This window comes from Catharus ustulatus, chromosome 5, assembly GCF_009819885.2.
Source record: "Catharus ustulatus isolate bCatUst1 chromosome 5, bCatUst1.pri.v2, whole genome shotgun sequence".
Classification (NCBI taxonomy): Eukaryota; Metazoa; Chordata; class Aves; order Passeriformes; family Turdidae; genus Catharus; species Catharus ustulatus.
In genome coordinates this window covers 76,195,668-76,202,748 of record NC_046225.1, presented here as the reverse complement: position 1 = coordinate 76,202,748, position 7,081 = coordinate 76,195,668, and positions in this window count along the sequence as shown.

Below are 7,081 nucleotides of genomic sequence, written 5' to 3'. Positions count from 1 at the left end.
TCCTGAGCTAATTAATGACAAAGCTGCTCGTTAGTCCCGGGCCAGGCCGTCTGGGCAGGTGTGGATTGTGGAGGGGGGAGGCTCCAGGACCCCTGGACAAGCTCAGGGTGACCCCAGGACCCCCCCTTTGTGTCCATCCCTGTCCTGGAGCATCCCTCTGTCCCCTGTCCGTGTGTCCATCCCAGCTCTGGGAGACTTTCACCCCCAAAATCCTTCACAGCCAGCCCCGAAATGTGGGGCCAGGGACACCCCCAGTCTCTGGGAAAGGAGATTTTCTACCGGCTCAGCCGAAATTACTGGAAAAAACGGGAAGGGTTTGGATCCCCACTGCCATCAAGTGGCCGAGCAGGATCCAGCCTGACCCTCGTCCTCTGTGGGGTGGTTTTATCGGCGTGCCATGAAAATCCTCCGTGTTTTCCAGTTATGAAAGGTCTGCCACCCGCATTTGGGATGCAGAGCAAAGCTCTCCCTTAAGCACCCTGAGATATGCAGCTCCACTTCTCCTCTCCACAGAGCTGACCCAGCTCCGGGAGCTTCTCCCGAGGAGGGCTTGGACGTGCACAGGTCACCCCGGCTGCTTGAGGGTGAAAATGCAGGAAAAATAAAAAAATTAAAATATTTTAAACCCTGGCAGATTTTCCTGACCTGAGAACCTCCTTGCACAGCAGCTTTTGGAAGCTGGGAGCTCCACCAGAGGAATTTCTGTGAATAGCTGAGTGATGGGGGATAGAATGTGCCCCAAATCCCAGACTGGGGGTGTCCTGCAGCAGGGCTGGGTGCTGGGAAGGGATGGGGGATAGAATGTGCCCCAAATCCCAAACTGGGGGTGTCCTGCAGCAGGGCTGGTGCTGGGAAGGGGATCCTCGGGACTGGGACAGGTTCCCCAGAGCTGATTTGGTCACCCCAGGAATGGGATGGGTTTGGTCACCCCAGGAATGGGATGGATCCCCCCAGAGCTGGGTTTGGAATGGGATGGGTTTCCCAGAGTTGAGTTTGGTCACCCCAGGAATGGGATGGGTCCCCCCAGGGCTGGGTTTGGTCACCCCAGGAATGAGATGGGTCCCCCAGAGCTGGGTTTGGAATGGGATGGGTTTCCCAGGGCTGGGATGGATCCCTCAGGAGTTGAGACAACAGGGGAAAGTAATTTTCAAAGCTTTTTCTGTGCACCTGAAGGGAAAATTATGATTTTATTCTTTTCACCACAATCTTCCTTTTCTCTGTTCTGTTTTGGAACTGGGGTTCTTTCTCCTGGGCTTTGCTCCTGCTCTGTACCCAAACTCCTTTGGGTGATGGTGGTGTCAAAGGAGCCACACCCAGAAAAAAATAAAAATAAAAATCACTTTTTGGAGCATCTGGGTGTGATGCATCTGAAGGCATCTGAAGGGCTGAGCATCTCTGATCCACAGGGATCCAGGGATCCCAGTTAGTGACAATCCCAGTTAGTGACAATCCCAGTTAGCAGAGATCCCAGTTAGTGACAATCCCAGTTAGTGACAATCCCAGTTAATGAGAATCCCAGTTATTGACAATCCCAGCAGGGATCCCAGTTAGTGACAATCCCAGTTAGTGACAATCCCAGTCTGCAGGGATCCCAGCTGGGGAACATCCCAGTTAGTGACAATCCCAGTTATTGAGAGTCCCAGTCAGCAGGGATTCCAGTTAGTGACAATCCCAGTTATTGACAATCCCAGTTATTGACAATCCCAGTTATTGACAATCCCAGTTAGTGACAATCCCAGTTATTGACAATCCCAGCAGGGATCCCAGTTAGTGACAATCCCAGTTAGTGACAATCCCAGTTAGTGACAATCCCAGTCTGCAGGGATCCCAGCTGGGGAACATCCCAGTTAGTGACAATCCCAGTTAGTGAGAATTCCAGTTAGCAGGGATCTCAGTTAGTGACAATCCCAGTCAGCAGGGATCCCAGTTGGGGAACATCCCAGTTAGTGACAATCCCAGTCTGCAGGGATCCCAGTTGGGGAACATCCCAGTTAGTGACAATCCCAGTCTGCAGGGATCCCAGTTGGGGAACATCCCAGTTAGTGAGAATCCCAGTTAGTGAGAATTCCAGTTAATGACAATCCCAGTTAGTGACAGTCCCAGTTAGCAGAGACCCCAGTTAGTGACAATCCCAGTTATGGATCCCAGTTAAGAGCAGCCCTGGCAGTGGATCCCAGAGGATCCCAGCTGGGAGGAGCCACGGGGCAGGGTCCCAGTGGGGTCCCATTGAGGTCCCAGTGCGGTCCCATTGAGGTCCCAGTGCAGTCCCAGTGCGGTCCCATTGAGGTCCCATTGAGGTCCCAGTGCGGTCCCAGTGCGGTCCCAGTGGGATCCCAGTGCGGTCCCAGTGCGGTCCCAGTGAGGTCCCAGTGCGGTCCCAGTGGGATCCCAGTGCGGTCCCAGTGCGGTCCCCGGAGCTGTTCCCGCAGTGACCGCCAGAGGGCGATCCCAGACCGCGCTGGGGGCCGGTGGCGGAGGGGACAGAGGGACACAGGGACAGAGGGACGGGGACAGAGAGATGGGACAGGGGGATGGGGACAGTAGAATGGGACAGAGGGATGGGATAGAGGGACAGGGACAGGGCGATGGGACAGAGGGATGGGGACAGAGGAGACAGAGGGATGGGGACAGAGGGACAGAGGGACGGGGACAGAGGGATGGGGACAGAGGGACAGAGGGATGGGGACAGGGGGACACAGGGATGGGGACAGAGGGATGGGGGCAAAGGGACAGGGGGATGGGGACAGGGGGATAGGACAGTTGGGATGGGGGTACTCTGGTGTGTGACAACAGCATGGGGACAGTGGGAGAGGACACACCAGGCTGGGACACATGGGGATGGGACACAGCAGGATGGGACACACGAGGGTGGGACACAGCAGGATGGGACACACGAGGGTGGGACACAGCAGGATGGGACAGTGGGATGGGACACACGGGGATGGGACAGTGGGATGGGACACAGCAGGATGGGACAGTGGGATGGGACACTGGAATGGGACACAGCAGGATGGACACCCCAGGGCCAGCAGGTTTTCCCTGGATGTTTATCACAGAGGTTTATCCCGATGGATAAAGGGGGTTCTGAGCTGTCCCCTCTCTGTACTTCGGTGCCATCGAGCCACACGAGCTCTGGCTGAGCCTTTGGGTGTCCGTGTGGGACGTGTCCCCACCACCCCATGGGGACCGTGGGGAGATTTGTCCTTCCCTGCTGGTTTGGGACAGCAGGACCGAACTCTGTGCATCCCTGGTGCAGTGTCCCCAGGGCCAGCAGCCCCGCTGGGTCCCTCCCTCACCATCTGCCCCCAGGTGTGGGGGGGTCGGCTCCCTCCATCTGCCCCAAAGTCACCCGCGGTGTCATTGCCAAATCCAGAGGCGCCCGCGGAATTGATGGAGCCGGATTTCCACCCCGCTCTGTCAACACGGCCCCGTGGCCTCCCCCGGAGCCCCCTTAATCCCGCACACAATTGCGCTTTGCTGTGCAAACAGCTCGGGGGGGCCGTGCATGACAAACGCCAGCTCAGGGGGGGCCGGGAGCGAACCCCGGCATCGCTCACCGGGATTGAGCTGAGCCCTGCCCCGAGCCGGGGGGGCCGCTCTGCCGCTGTGCCACCTCATCATCCATTGATTGACTTCTGGGAGGGTAATAACAGCCGGAGATTGATGCTCGGAATCCCGGCCGGGGATCAAATGGAGCCAATTTCCCGTGTGCGACCCGCGGGGCAAAGCCCCGAGCGTCCCCTGGGAGGGCGGGGGAAGGGGACAGGGGACAAGGAGAAGGGACAGGGGACACGGGAACAAGGACAGGGGACAGGGGACAGCGGAGGGAGGACCCTACAGCCCTCCCCGCCGCACCAAACAATCAGAATAAAAGCAAATTATTTCTCCCATTTCCCTTGCCGAGATGAGCGATAAAGTGTCCATCCCGAAAAGCGCCTGATAACGCTTTAATTTCACTGCGAGGACTAAAAATGCCATTTCTACGCAAAGCAGGGCCCCGCTCTCCTCCCCGGCCGGCTTTTGATAAATGTTGGGTGATTTTTTCCTTCCTTTTTTTATTTTTTTTGCCCATTCCCCGTTCGGTTGGCGCAGGGGAAATGCCCCCGGAGCTACGAGCGCCGCGCAATAAAGCAAAATCATATTTTAGTCAAAATAGGCAGACGGCGCTCGCAGCCAACTTTCAAATTAGCATTTTGAGGGCAAATATGCAGCAATTTGAGATAATGAGGCCTGATTATTCAATCCAATGAATGTTAAATAGGCAGCGAGGGCGCCCGCGCCTTATCTCCCCCGCTTTCCATTTATTTGACTTTAGTTTAGTTTTAATCGTTTCCCATTTGAACTCTTTATTTGTCTCGGCTCAGGTCCCTTCCCCCACAGCCCCGGTCCCCTCCTGTCCCTCCTGCACTCCCGGGCATCCCCGCTCTGGGATCGGGAACCTGCGGGGTTCGGGAACCTGCGGGCACAGCCCCTTCCCCAGGGCTGGATCGGATTCCAGTTTGGATTCCCGGGAATTGGGGCTGGGGGAGCCGTGGGTGCCGCTCTCCGGGTCTGGGTGTCCGGGCTGGTTCGGTTTCGGTTGTTTTGGGGATGTTTGATCCTTGGGGAAGGGATTCGTGGATCTGTGGGATGGTTTGAGTTGGGAGGGATCGTAAATCCCATCTAGTTCCATGTTCAGGGACAATTCCCACTGTCCCCATGTCCAACCTGGCCTTGGACACTCCAGGGATCCAGGGAATTCTCTGGGAATTCCAGCCCAGCCCCTCCCCACCCTCCCAGGCAGGAATTCCTTGCCCAGATCCCAGCCCAATCTCCCCTTTCCCAGTGAAGCCATTCCCTGTGTCCTGTCCCTCCAGCCCTTGTCCCCAGTCCCTCTCCAGCTCTCCTGGAGCCCCTGCAGGGACTCTGAGCATTCCCTGGCATTTTCCCTTCTCCAGGGGAACATTCCCAGAGCAGAGGGGCTCCACAATCCTGGCAGCATTTCCATGAGCTCCTCTGGGCTCTCTGCAGCAGCTCCACGTGCTCCTGGATTTGGGATGCAGGGCTGGGGCAGCTCTGCAGGTGGGGTCTGACCTGAGCAGGGGGCACAGGGACACAATTCCCACCTTTCCTTGGGATCAGCCCAGGGCTGGGGGGTTTGGGGTCATTTCCAGCCTCTCACACCTTGAGGTGCTGCATTCCCAGCTCTGGGCTCCAGCACAAAACTGACCCAAAATCCAGTGAGCTCTGGGAATGGGATCCAAACTGGGAATGGGATCCAGCCCTGGAATGGGATCCAGCCCTGGGAATGGGATCCAGCTCTGGGAATGGGATCCCAACTCTGGGAATGGGATCCAGCCCTGGGAATGGGATCCAGTGAGCTCTGGGAATGGGATCCAGCTCTGGGAATGGGATCCAGCCCTGGGAATGGGATCCAGCTCTGGGAATGGGATCCAGTGAGCTCTGGGAATGGGATCCAGCCTGGGAATGGGATCCAGCTCTGGGAATGGGATCCCAGCCCTGGGAATGGGATCCAGTGAGCCCTGGGAATGGGATCCAGCTCTGGGAATGGGATCCAGTGAGCCCTGGGAATGGGATCCAGCTCTGGGAATGGGATCCAGCCCTGGGAATGGGATCCAAACTTGGGAATGGGATCCAGTTCTGGGAATGGGATCCAGCCCTGGGAATGGGATCCAGCTCTGAGAATGGGATCCAGCACTGGAATGGGATCCAGCACTGGGATGGGATCCAGCACTGGAATGGGATCCAGTGAGCCCTGGGAATGGGATCCAGCCCTAGGAATGGGATCCAGCTCTGGGAATGGGATCCCAACCCTGGGAATGGGATCCAGCCCTGGGAATGGGATCCAGCCCTGGGAATGGGATCCAGCCTGGGAATGGGATCCAGCCCTGGGAATGGGATCCCAGCCCTGGGAATGGGATCCAGCTCTGGGAATGGGATCCAAACTTGGGAATGGGATCCAGCTCTGGGAATGGGATCCAGTGAGCTCTGGGAATGGGATCCAGCTCTGGGAATGGGATCCAGCCTGGGAATGGGATCCAGCCCTGGGAATGGGATCCAGCTCTGGGAATGGGATCCAGCCCTGGGAATGGGATCCCAGCCCTGGGAATGGGATCCAGCTCTGGGAATGGGATCCAAACTTGGGAATGGGATCCAGCTCTGGGAATGGGATCCAGCTCTGGGAATGGGATCCAGTGAGCCCTGGGAATGGGATCCAGCTCTGGGAATGGGATCCAGTGAGCCCTGGGAATGGGATCCAGCCCTGGGAATGGGATCCAGCCCTGGGAATGGGATCCAGCCCTGGGAATGGGATCCAGTGAACCCTGGGAATGGGATCCAGCCCTGGGATTTCTCCCATCCCCGTTGGGGGCAGCTCCAGGCTGGGAAGCTCCTGGGCTGAGAGCTCTGCTCCCGCTGGGATGGAGAGCGGGATTTTGGACAAAATACGGAAAAAGAGACAAAAAGTCACTTTATTTGTGTTGTTTTCCAGCTTCCTGCCAGGAGGGGAGCTGGGTTTGTTGGGAGTCCACATCCAGGATGCCACTGCAGCATTTTAGGGGAGGGAGATTCCGTGGAGCAGGAGGAGGAATAAAAATTTAATTAATCAAAAATGGAAGGAAAGGTTAAAGTTGAGGGAGAAACTTAAGGAAAAAAAATTAACTGATCAAAAATTGAAGAAAGAGTTAAAGTTGAGGGAGAAATTAAGGAAAAGAAAATTAGGGAAAAAATTAAATTAAAATTGAAGGGGAAAAAAAATTATAGCTGAAAGTAAAGCCAAAGTAAAAATTGATGTTAAAACAAAAATTGAAGTTGAAGGAAAATTTAAAGCAAAAAAAATTAAAGTTGGAGCAAGAATTAAAGGAAAATTTCACTCAGCTCAGGCTTGCTGCAAAGGATCCCTGTGTTCCCTTTGATTCCAGAGTGGAATAAAAAATACAGTAATTGATTTCAGGGGTAATTAAAAACCCTCCTTATGCATCGAATGCAGAGGTGAGCGTGAAATCAAAGAGGTGAATAAATATGAGAGACATAAACAGGAGCAGGGCAGGGGAGGTGAAGGGAGATGGAAAAAAATCCCAAT